The sequence below is a fragment of the Maylandia zebra genome, linkage group LG17 (assembly GCF_041146795.1).
Source record: "Maylandia zebra isolate NMK-2024a linkage group LG17, Mzebra_GT3a, whole genome shotgun sequence".
Taxonomy (NCBI): domain Eukaryota; kingdom Metazoa; phylum Chordata; class Actinopteri; order Cichliformes; family Cichlidae; genus Maylandia; species Maylandia zebra.
Genome location: NC_135183.1, coordinates 27,670,930 through 27,684,233, shown reverse-complemented (window position 1 = coordinate 27,684,233; position 13,304 = coordinate 27,670,930). Strand labels below are relative to the sequence as shown.

Below are 13,304 nucleotides of genomic sequence, written 5' to 3'. Positions count from 1 at the left end.
CCAGTTCTATATTTCTCTCACTTTATCCCCCTCTTCTACTCCTTTTCTGTTGCACTGATTCATTTCCAGCGACAACAGCACAGCTGATTTTACTGTCAATTTCTGAGCCTGTCTTTGTGACCAAATATGGTCTTACAGGCACCTACTTTACTGGGAATTACTGCTCTTTTGGCATTTGCTTAATGCAGTACAGTCAGTACTGTGCAAGATGACCAGAAAACTTTTCAGGTGTGTAACTGAGATCAAAGGAGTTGGAAGAACTCACTGGCTTTGCAGCTAACGTGTTCCGCTCACAGTACAGTCTGTAGTTTCCTCTTGCCTCAGTGCCTACACACTATCATCCCCATCTTTCTCATCTTTAATTCAACCTGTTTGTCTTTGACTTCCTTCTTCCCCTTTTGACTTTTTGCAGTCTAGGCTCTGAATTAGATATCTTATTTGTCATTTCTCCCTTACTTTACCCGTACTCTAACAAAGTACATTATTACTATTATTTTTAATTGATTTAATTTCTTGATGTGTGATGATTTCTAACAATATTATTTTTGATCCCTACACTTCCCAGGTTACAGTTTCTCTAACTGCCATTGTATGTTGACTTCCTGTATGTTTTGTCACTTGTGCTGTATCAGTACAGGGCCAATTTGAGCTACATTTCTGCCGCTACCAGCTCTAAGACTGTCTGAATGAATACTGATTGTCATTGTGCAACCAATTATAGGAAGGGAAGTTGAAGGTTGTGGACCTTAAGGTTATCAGACCAGGTATTGTGTGCATTTTGCTCTCATCAGTGGCTTCAGATTGACTCCTAACATAATCGTTCCGTTGCTCTCGCCTTTCATAAATTTTTGTAGTCATTATTTCTCTGCACCCTCTTTTCTGTCACTTGTGAGCAACTTTTTTTAAACCCATGTGTTACATTTTTGATAGACCCATCCATGTCACCACCATAATTATTCAAATGACTGTCAAGAGCATGAATGTTGCCATATTTTCTATGCATTTACACGTAGTTATTCTTTGACTGACCCTTAGGGGCATGACTGGCATATTATGCTTCATCAGTTAAACTAGGCGTGGGATTGGAGCGTGTGCAAGGTGCCTGAAATAACTTTATTCCCACCTTGCTTTGCTGCCTGATTTTACAGACTTGACACCTTTTTTTTTTTTTTTGAGACCCAGGTTGGAAATAATTTTTGATTCATTCCAGGACATTCTTTTTAATTATTATAATTCTCAGTAGTCTTCCTTTGTAATTTAGGCCTGTCCACTTCTACTGTGTTCAGAATCCTTGCTTGCCAGCCTGCAGGAAAACCCCTCTAAATCTAGAGAATGGGAACACTCTGCTAGTTTTGGGAGTGAGTTTTTGTGCATTTTACGGACCCGCTGTTTGTTTGTGTGTGTGTGTGTGTGTGTGTGTGTGTGTGTGTGTGTGTGTGTGTGTGTGTGTGTTTTTTTCCTTCTCTCCTCTCTTGCCTTAGGGAGAGACTGTTACATAAACAGGCTCTCGTCATCCCCACATTTTGATTCCCGCTGTTGTACCAGCCTCTTTTCATACTGCATTTTTCTCTCTCTCTCCCGTTTTCAATTATTTAATGACTTTTCACCATATGTCTCCACACACTATGTGTTTATTTCCTACTTCCTCAGTGTGCCAGTAAGGGTCACCCTGAAGCTCTTTGCATGGTTCAAAAGTATACTTGGAATTCAGACATACAGCTGCTGAGAAAGCGTACACTTTATATTACTGTAATATGGGAATGATCTCTGTAGCTTGAGCACAAACTGAGAAATGTTTCATGATGTTTTAAAATTGTATTTTGCTGCAGCCATGTCAGCTTTAGGTGTAGCATTTAGTTTTCCTGCCAAATTCTTCAAATGAACAGTTTTCTCCAAAAGAGCAGACAACGCACAGGATAGATTTTCAGCTGTTATGCACAGGCTTTGTTTGTATTAGGCAAAAACCCTGTCGTGTAGTACAAGATAAAGTGTTTAGCAACCACTTTTTCATTCACTTAGTATTTTACTGGTGATGTGTTCTGCAAGCCATCAGGCCAAGCCACTCGGGTTCTTTTTCTCCACTGCTATAAATGCAGTCAAGGAATTTACAACAGAATCTATTTGACCAATCTCCTAATCACTAAGCGTTCCCGTTTAAAATGTGAGGAGATATGGGGGGGGGGGGGGGGGGGGTCTGTGAATGTTGTGTATTATGCCTTTTTTACCACTTTGTCAGCTTGGAGATTTGCTCTGGCACGTGCAGATGACAATGCCTGCCATGGCGCTGCTGATAGAAGTGCTCATAATCTCACTTTTGTAAATGGAACATCAGATATTCAGGGGAACAACATCAGAACAGTTATTCAGAGACATTTACGTTTTTTACCTCTGATTTCACTCAAATCTGAATGTTATGCCCTTAATATCCTCCCCCTTTCAATTTATTTCTCTCCTGTCTAGTTCTTACTTCTCTTTTTGCTTTCCATTGCTGTTCCTCACCGCGCCGCCTCTCCGTCTCTACTCTACATTACTCCTGTTCCCTTATTTCTCACTAACAATGATCAGGATTCTTCTACAGAGAAAAACAGACTAGGGAGGATGTTGCCACCCTGTGTAAAGGCAGTTGTCATGGCAACACTTTGGCAATCCAGGACGGCCTAGCCTGTTAATTAAAAAGTTGATTAATTGTCTTTTAATTGCATACTTGTACACTGTAAAACCAAAGTAGTCCTTTTTCTTAATCACTCTATACTTGTCTTTCCTTATTCTCTTCTTGCTCTTGTTCCTTTAAGCTTTTCTATAGTTTCCAGTGATCAGGCAGAGAGCATGCTCTCACGGACAGTAATCCAGTTGAGCTTATAAACATCTTATGGAGGAGGCTTGAAAGACAGAGCAGGGAGAGGGGATGAGCTGAAAGGATGTGCAGTCACTGTTAATTTCAACCCCCACCCCCCACCTTTTTTTTTTCCTGCACACAGAAGCACCATGCAGGTAATGCTATAGAAAGTAAACTTGACACATTTGGCCTCAAGGTCATACCAAGGACAGTTACTAGGGAAATCAACACAGAGAGGTGAAAGCTGTGTGCCCTGGGAGGGCTGGCCAGAAGAGATATTAGAGATATATAATATATTAGAAAATATTATTTTATATTACTAAGTATTCATAATTATGTAGCTATAGCACTGCGTGTTCAATGTAGGGAAAGGAAAGCAAACACTTTGCGTTTTGGTTGGTAATACGTTAATTTATAAATTTGGTATAAGCTCAAGTGTTAGTGTTAACAGATGCATTAAGTAAAGGTTTGTTATAATTTGAAAATAAAATTAATTTTCCATCGTTAAGTTGATTATCTCTACATCCAACACTATGCCCATTTTGCTGGTGCCTCATTAAGGCACTACCAGCAGCTTCACATGGCACAGTGCTGGCACTGTTACATTGTCTTCACAACAGTTTCTTTTTCATGTGTTTCTTTTATCTGGTCCTCCTCGTGGTAACTTTGTCCTTGTTTGTTTCTTTCTTGCCCACTCCGTAACCCTGATGCTGTTATACTCGTGTGGTGTTTGTGCAAATTGCCAACCTGAAAATACCAGTCTTTGACTAACAAATACCATTACTCATTATTTCCTTATTGTTATTGAAGGAATTTTTTGTTTTGTTTTGTTTTTCATTATAATTAACAAGACTATTTTATAGAGCCAACATTAAGGATACAGGGCAGCTGTGGAGGATGCAGAGTTCATTTGGCAAACAATTGCAAAATTAGTGCATGATTCATGGTTCAGGCAACTTACTGAACCAAAACCTCAGAATTTGTAATTGTGGCCCTCTTTTCCAGCAGCACTTCTTCCTTTTTTAAATCAAAGTTATCATGAAATAGTGAGACAAAGTGTTTGTCTTTCTCACAACTTAATTACTGTATCACTCCCTTTTTTCTGTCCCTTCTCGCTCTTTGTCTAAACCTTTGAAGATTTTTCTGTATCATGTTCTTGGAGCTCGTTGACTTTAATTGCATGCCTGTTCCCCAGCGATGCCTTTGTTTGCTCTGATCTTGTGCGGCTTGATCATCTTTTAATGGCCTCCGAAAGACACAGAAACTGCTCGAGTTAAAGAAACAGCCCACTTGACATAAGGCTCCATATACTAGAGGGACTACCTCCAGGGACCATGGGTTTGTTGATGTTGTCGTCTCGTGTGTGTGTGTGTGTGTGTGCGTGTGTGCGAACACGCTTCTGTGAATGTCATCTGTAAACAACGCCTGGATCGATCTCGCAGCTGTCTGTCTTTTCATACATGGTGAGTAGGGTGGCACCCGTGTGCAGGGTAGCTCAGGTGTAGGTTTTTGTGCGTGCACGCAGATCGCTCTTGATTTCATATGCACCCACATTCTCTGTTTCTATGGTAACGCCATGCCCCCCTTCAGTTTACATGCTCATACCACCAATCTCTGTCAGGTGTAACTTGGTGTTTGTTGCTAATAGTACTTTGTCAGCGGTCTGACAGACCTACTCCCACCACCCACCCGAACACACACGCACACGTCTAAGTGGATCAATTTGTGTCAATTTAAAAAGTGTAACAAGTTGCCACCATGATAGCCTTAGGTCGTCTCCAAGCCCTTGACTGCTGTTTGCACGTCCGTGCACACGTATGTGTATGTGTGGGGGTCATATTAGCCGTGTAAAGCTGGGGTTGAGTAGCCTTGCCGCCTGCCTGCTGCCTCTTTGATGGGAGAACATCTGTTGGCTGTGATATGAAGCTTGGGAGTATCTCTTTCTCTCTCCCTCTCTCCTTCACTTGCTCTTCCGTTTCTGTTATGAATTCCCCAGCTGCTCGGCTCCCTCCCTTCACGTAAAAAACCCTGTCCCAGACCACCTGTGCAGTTTTAATGCATAATTTATCTGCTAAGTAACCACATCCGAGAGACTCATCTCTCCATCCGTCTCATCCTTTCCCTCTATGCCCTCATTGAGGTTTGGCTTGGGATGTCGACGTGGACCCCGGTTTCCTAATATTCCCGTTAAAGCAGATTAGGATTGATTAGGTTTCATTGGTGGGCAGTGTATCCAAGTGTTGAAATCAGCAGCCAGTAGTGTCAGCTCGAGTCAAGAAGAATTTTGGAACTTCAGTTTAACAAGACTTCAGTTTCACCTCTGGCAGCAGAACAAGAAGCCACGCAACACCTATTTTGACCTCTTTATTGGCAAGCATCAACTAGACGATCGATTTACATATCTTATTGATTATTCTTCAACCTTTGCAAGAGGTGCCATGTCGAATCCTAAGGCAGAATACTTTTGTTGGACTCCTATACTTTTATACTATTGTATATTAAGATATGTCTCCAATCTTAATATACTGGTGCTGTATGACTCCAGTTTTTACAGCTTGTCATACGCCTGTATGCAGCTGACATGTTTTGTTACCATACCCACTTACGTGGCCTTGCAGGCCCAAAAGCAGTCGTATTGCATTAGCCCATTGTGACAGAAACGGTGTTGTTACCACATTGTAGCTTAACCTGGACCAATTTTTCCCAGGGCTACAGTCATGTATTATGTCTGAGTATGGCAAGGAAGAAATGACAAGGAATATTGCAAAGCAAGTCCCTCAACCTCTAAATCAGTTTTTTATTCTCCTGTCCTGCTTACTTAGACCACCAAGACAAGGTGAGCCATGAAGGTTAATGTACCATCAACAACCCCTCTTAACCTTGAACACTGTCTTTTTTTATGCTCCATGTGATGTATTGGGTTAGTGTCTTTTTAGTTTAGTGTTCAAGAGCAATTGAGCTTTCGCAGCACCTGTCAGTCAAGTAGCTGTCCAGTCAAGATCAATAATGACATTTTTCATGTGGAGGCTACTCCATTTGAATTGGAAGTTGTCAGAGACACAGCAGTGACCCTGAACTTGTAGTGTTGCCTTACATTATGATCATTGCACTACAAATGAACTCTTAAACAGTCAGTAAATCAAAGTGGTGGAGTCTGGTAGAATGCCCGTCAGTCGAGCTGTTTTCTACCTTGATCAGCTCCGAGTATCTCCTTGTTAGACATTGTTCTGAAAAGAGAAGTGAAAAAAGTTTGCACTTTCACCATTTCAGTGATACCAAAAATAAATTGCTCTCCTTGAATAATCGTAAAATGAGTCAAGTCTTTTGTACAAGTTTTGGGGGAGTCGCCCTAAAATAAGATCAATATTAAACAAGAGTTTTCTTAATTTGGAGATTGCATTTGATAAAGCAGAGGGTTGTCAGATTCCTGAGAACTATAAAATTTACCCTACTTTATGCAGAATGTGCTGAAATGTTTGTGGTCTTGTGCTGTGAGGCTAGCCCAGTATTTAAAGTTCCCTTTTGTTTAAAGTGGGTGTTTCACAGTTAATCAGCCCTAAGAGTGTTAGGCAGCCCAGTTCAAACTGCTGGACTTTCTGAAAGTCTGTTTCCGCTGCCACATAGGAAAGAAATTTGTGACAAATGAGAACGAGTTCATAGCATCTCCCAACCACAGAAAATCTGTCGAACAGCCAAGAATTACAGCTGTCACAGATGATGAGCTCAAGATGACTGCGTCAGCTGTCAGCAAAATGATTCTCAGAGTGTGAGTAAAGTCGTCTTTTTAAAAACAGCTGCTGGGAAAGAAGTCGGGGTGACACATATTCAAGATCATTTTAAAGTCCTCCAACTGGCATTAGATTGTTATAACTATAGTAGACCATCACTTCACCTTTTGTATTAAACATGATTATTATTATTATCATTATCCATGCATCCACTTTCTTAACTGCGTGTGCAGGTCAGGGTCATGGAGGAGGATTCTGTCATAGAGGTAAAAGTGGGACTGGCAGTGAGCTGAACACATTGCCAGTCCCTCACAAGGCTGACACAGAGACTGACAACCACGCACATTCATGTGCAGATTTACTCTGATTTAGGGTCACCAGTTATACTACAGCTATACTAATTACCCAGTGAACAAAAGGACAGGGAGAGCATGCAAACTGCTGACCACTGCACCACCATGCGAGTTTGTTGCTCTTGATTTACTTCTATAAGTGCAACAACAACAAACTTGGGTTAAAACTACACGTTTTATGCTTATAAACTAGATACTTTTGAAAATTCACTTCTCTCTTTTGGAGGATTCTGTTTAGTTATGGCAGATGCGACGAGGCAGCTTGTATCTCGGTTGCCCCCATATCATGCTGTACTTCAGCTGCGAAGACCCCCTCATTGCAGCGCCTTTGCTCGTGCACAAATGATGCCGGCATAATGCCGCCGCAGTCCTAAGATGGCATGCCAGCATGACATTGTAACTCAACAGTGTTGGTGTCTAGTGTGGCGTGTCCTGCCATGCTGGCTTTCCCTTTCACACAGACAATGATTCTGCTTTGTGACTGCCTCTGCTGCTAGCTTTAAGGCGCAACAAAAAGCACCCTTCCCAATCCCATCCCAGTACCTTTTACACAGAAGCGGCGAGGTGGAGGAAGAACAGCCCCACCTTGAATAGGCTAGTGGCGGCTGTCCATCTTGTTGGTCATTCTCCAGCTCTAATGACTTTGTCAATATAGAAACATTGTTAAAGAACAGAAAATCCAGGCCTGTCCACCTTTCTGCCAACCTGACCCAGTCATTAACATAAGACTGTTGCTGATTTCTAATGAGCTCTTTCTCACTTTTTATGCAAATCAGATTCCTCTCTGCTCCTAATTTAGGAGCAAGCTTTTAGAGTTTTAAGGCAACATCTTGTCAACACAATCTAGCTCTTCGTTTTAATACAGTATCCAGTAACAACCATCCACGTATTATTGTTTGACAGTCTTAAGAAATGAAAATGAATCTTAAAGCAAAACTGTTTTCTTATGTGCAGCATAAAGGCTTTTGATGTGAAAGAGAAAAAACGTGCCCTCCAATTGAGTTAATGAACCTTTGTCGCTAAAGGGAGATTCATCAGGGATATAATGGGGCTAAATTGATTCACAAAGTGCACTTGCATGAACAACGTGCTCCTATTGATTTCAATTGTTCTTCAAGTCTGATTGGGTAATGAATAAATAATGAAACTTTGTAAAACACATGTAATAAGATAGACCACCAAGATTTTATTATCTTAATCACATTAGCCCTAGCTTCAGCTAGTTTGCAGCATTCTTTCCGAGGGACGCCTGTTTGCTCCAGGTTGCGTGGGCTGAGCCCTCTAGTCTCCTGAAGTGTGTTAGACTCAGATGGCAGTGCTTCCTCTGAGTGTCATGTATTTGTGAGTGCCATATATGAGGGCAAGACTTGTAAAGCTACTGAATTTGTTGCACAGATAATATTCTTTTCGAATGTGATTGCATTTATGCCTCAAATAAGTGTGATGTTCTCAATTTGGTGGAGAAAGTGAGTTGTATGAAATGAAACACTTTTTTTCTCTTAGAGATTTGTTTCCAAGCAATTTGCATCTAAATGAGGCATATTTGAGATGTTTACTTTTTAATGTTACTGCACTGTTTTCTTCTAACATCTGGAGGTGAGGCCTTGTTTTTTTTCTTTGCTTCTCAATCTTGTATTTGCATTTGTCTGGCGTATTAGACCCTTGCTATGATAAAAATTTGGGGTGTTTGTTTGCGTAAAAAAAGTGTACACTTTGTAGCAATGGTGATTTTAGTCTTAACAGACCATACACAATCACATACACACACACACACACTCTACTACAATTGACACACTGCCACATTTAATCAGTGTTCAAACCAGCCCTCACACCCTCGTTCTGGCACTACGTGTGTGTTCAGTCATCCATCTGTCTGTGTATTCATCCACCTGTGCTTGAATGTGTGAATCTATGAATGTTGCACCATTGCTTAGTCTTTCTGGACTGCGGCAGTCTTCTTCAGATTAGAAATATTCAGATAAATTGACTCTAAGCTAATCAGCAGACCTCTTAATTATCCAGAGCAGAGCTGCACTTAACTGTCAAAGAGGTACTCTTCAGCCAGAGAGGTGTCTTGGGTGCCAGGCTTAGAAAATAAGGCTTGCCACTATTGCACTGCTGTAAAAACCTGGCCATGACAGCTCATTTTTCTTCGGAGCTGTTGGGGTTTCGTTTTGGGTTTTTCTTTTTGTTATTATTATTTTTTTTTATACAGCCTTTCGCTACTTAATCAGCATTTGGCAATTAAACATTACACTGGCTAATGCCAAAGCTTCTCAGCTCGATAAGCAGAATTTCTTTATTTTTTTGGTCAGTTTTATCATGTGCGGTTAAAGTGATTAGAAAAATAAAAGAGTTGGCATATTCGTTTGTAGCCAAAACCAAGGAAGCAGGATAATGGAAGATTAACAGAATGAAAGTTAGAGGAAACAACAAAAAAATCCAGCTGGAAATTGGAAATCAGCTAATCCCTAACACACATGCTTCAACAATTTTTCCAGCTTTTTTTTTTCTTTTTTTAAATGTGATTCTGATAGTCACTCTGAGCGCAACCTTTCCCCATCACCACATTACCCCACTGGACTCACTTGTCACTCACTTGGGTGTAAGTGTGTTTTGTCATTCAAGAGTTGTGAAGGTCAGCCTAACCTTCCATCTCTCAGCTTGGGCTCCATTATTAGGACTTGTGCTTTCAACATGAGCTAAATGGCCTGCCGCTTTTCTTTTTCTTTTTTTTTTTTATCCCTTTTCCCCATAATTCTATCTCTCTCCTCTCGTCCCCTCTTTCACTCTCTCATTGTCTGTGGCAGCTTGGTGGCTCTAGCGTCTGGCTGCAGTTGCAGAGCAGCAGCAGAAGCAGCAGTCACATACCTGCATTCAAGTGGAACAAACAGGATGGTTGGCTGCTCACGGAAGGTCATCAGCCCTGGGCACAGTGTGTGCACGCTTGTGTGTTTGTGTGCATATATTTCAAAAAAAATTTTTTATGGCTTTAAAAAGTGACAGAGCTCTTTCTTCTTTCTAATGATGTACTCGAATGATGCAGAATAAATTTTCATCTTGCTGTAATCACACTGATCACTCGTGTCTTTTATCCGTATTGGCCACAAATAATAAATATGTTAACATATGACCTTCTGCCCTCATTCAATTATGCAGCAACAAAGGGAAAAACGGGGATCTGATGTTTTCTTTTAGCAGAAATCTGCTTCCGAAGTGGACACCAACTTGCTATCAGCCTAAAACTGCTGCAGTGACATCTGCCAGGCTAATGAATGGTGACACTCTAATCTTTGTCTTCCCTAATTGGTGCTGCAGGTTTGATCAAAAGCCAAGTCATGCTAGCTCAGTTGCAATATGGTAATCATGTTTATTACTAGACTCTGTGTATTCCAGCATTTGTAAGTGTGCACATAAAGTCTGCATATCTAAAATAGCTATGCTATCCTAATATTGGTTGATCTTGGGGAGTTTGTTTTCAGCCCTAAGTGACCTTAATCAACCTCTACCCCCAGAATTTCTACCTGTCTACATTCTTTCTGTCTTATTTCCTTTCTCCCAAAGCTGCAAAGCTGTAAGCTATGCACAATTAACTGTGTGGTGCTTCAAAACTGTTATCTGGTGGCAGGCTGCAAATACATCAATTCTGCAGTCAAGTTGGGCAGTTTAACTCTGGGGGCATTCGTGGAGCTGCAGTTTTGGCACTTGCATGTTCCATTTTTCAGGCCCTTTACTATTTGCTCAACAAAACCATCAATTGCCCCAGCCTTAAAATATGCCTTCAGACGATAAAGAAACCATGTGCCCCCCACAGTATGATGGTGTGAACAGATTTAGGTCCCCTCGGCATGAATAAAACCTGGGCCATATCAACGAGGTACAGGATCATCTTAGCGCGCAGAGGAGCGCATGTTATACTAAAGCCTCAGGTGTGATTACCACGTGCATCTTGGCAGATGAGCCAAGACAGAGTGGAAAAAATGACAACAGTAAAACCAGCTAATCTAATTAGCTGAAAGATACTGTGCACTGAAATAATTAGCCAGAATCTAATTGGCTGATATCAGTGTGCTGTTAAAAATCTGCCTGCTTCATTTTCTTCTTTTTCAGTAACCTTTAAAAGTAAACAGTTCCCAAATAGCCTGCAGAAATGTGCAGTAACAAGCAGTCGGGCTACAGCTATACAAGAAGTTGGAGCAGTATGAAGCTCAGCTGTACTTGTTGACTTTTGAGATCCCCACGTAACCTCTCCTCCTGTTTCACAATGATCCATCAACAGGGAGCTGATTAGCTCGCTTTCATCCTAACAGTCTTGTGTTTATGCATGTGTTTAATGCTATTACTGTACCTGAAGCTGTATACAGACATGCTGCTTTTCCCTTTAGCCGCCTGCTCTTTCTGGTGCATCCCCTTCTTTATGTAAACACACATACACGCGCGGGCTTGCTGACATCCATGCAGTTTGATATGTGGCCCAAGGCAAAGCACTTCTCTCTAATGAGCCTCCTGCCCTCCGTTTCTCCTGGGGAGCCGAAAGAGGACTAACCTTGATGCAGCTTAGAAAGGATGTAACCTGCTTACACGCATCCTCATAAATTGCTGTGCTCGTGAAGGAACCTAATTGACAACATTCTTTACCGAGGGAGTGATATTATCGCCGACATTACATGGCTAATCTTAACTTGATCCTCGGTCCACCTTTAATCCTTAACCCTAAAACAGGGGTGGGCAACTCGAGGGCTGGTGTCCCTGCAGGTTTTAGATGTGTCCTTGAACCAACACAGCTGATTTAAATGGCTAAATTAGCTCCTCAACGGCTGTATCCCAATTCAGGGTCTGCAGCCTTAACGGTCCACACGGGCCGCGTACTCAAAGACCGCTAAGGCCGGAAGTGAGAGGCTTGTGAAATGGGACGGTCTAGCCCCTGTCGCGCTGCCCAGGTTGCCTAGCAACCATGACACTAACAGCTGGAAACGTTTCATACAGCTTTGTTTGACAGAAATGAAGGACAAAATCTTTTGTTCATTTGTTTGTTTGTTTCTACATGAGCTTTGATTTGATAAGTATCTGAGGCTGAGACCACGGGACTGTGAAATCATGATTATTGGGCTTCACTTCTGTACTGAACAGTCATTTAAGATTAGCTAGTAAATAACAATTAGCTAATGTTGTTCATGAGACTTAAGTCATCTCACTTTGGTAATGTAAATCTAATATGGCCAATTTTAAAGTTACAATTTCAATCATTATTAGTTATTACAGCAGTGAATGAACTCTGTTTCAAATCCTGAGCTTCAGTAAAGATTCAAGCTGCATTTATTTATATTATTTATATTTCCTGTCACCTTAAATCTTCACTCAAAGACAGGTTTCTTTGACACTGTATATATAACTGTGTTATATATATGAGAGACAAATGTTGTTCTTTTAATATGTTGGCATGACTAAATTTGTCTCAGTGCTTACTTTAAATATCCATAAAATCCTCACATTCTCTGCAAGATTAACATCAACTATTGAACGGCGTATATTTTAAAGTAAAGGCTTTAAAACCAAGTTAGTACAAACATCGCTAATGTCACATAACTTTGCTGACATGTGGCCAACAGTAATGTTTTAATGTTCTTCGTTATTAAACATTCGCACATAAATAAGTGACATAATATTCAGTACTTACTTTTAAAAGTTTACTCTTCGGCTGCCCGTCTTCCGCCGTTTTTTCTCTCCGGAAAAATTATCCACACCCACCGCTGCGCTATGCATTCTGGGATATGTTGGGCCACGAAGTCTACACCGCCACATCCTTAAAATTCAGTGAAATGAAGGACGCATTTGAGGGCCGCATTTCGGCCTTTAAGGCTGCAGACCCTGAATTGGGATACAGCCAACATGTCCTGAAGTTCCCCAGAGGCCTGGTAACGAACTAATCATGTGATTCAGGTGTGTTGACCCAAGGTGAGATCTAAAACCTGCAGGACACCGGCCCTCGAGGCCTGGAATTGCCCACCCCTGCCCTAAAACAACTGCTGGAAGACGTGAGGAAGATCTTTGCAAATATGTGTTCAGAAACATCTTTGTAGTATTATGTGAGGTCAGAAATCTGTCATAGGAGTGATGGACTGTCCCATATGCTGGCAGCATCAAGGGTTTGAAATTGGACCAAAAATAATTAGTGAAAACGAATGTTGCTTTGCTGTTGCTTGTGCAGTCTCATTCAGTAGTCTCATGCTGTTATAAATCTCGGGCCACTGGTGCAGCATGTACGAATTCTCATTGCATGAATTTCTATCCCTGAAAAATGTTTGGCACATTAAGCTTGACCTATCTGATCTCCATGTTTGTGTTGCATTGACATGTCTTTTTTTAAAACATTTTTTTACTACTTGT

General features: G+C 41.2%; 1 protein-coding gene across 1 annotated transcript in view; it reads left to right on the top strand.

Moving 5' to 3' along the window:
- The window catches only part of snd1 (staphylococcal nuclease and tudor domain containing 1), a 177,454-nt gene that overhangs the window by 123,730 nt on the left and 40,420 nt on the right, over positions 1-13,304 (top strand). The window lies entirely within an intron of this gene.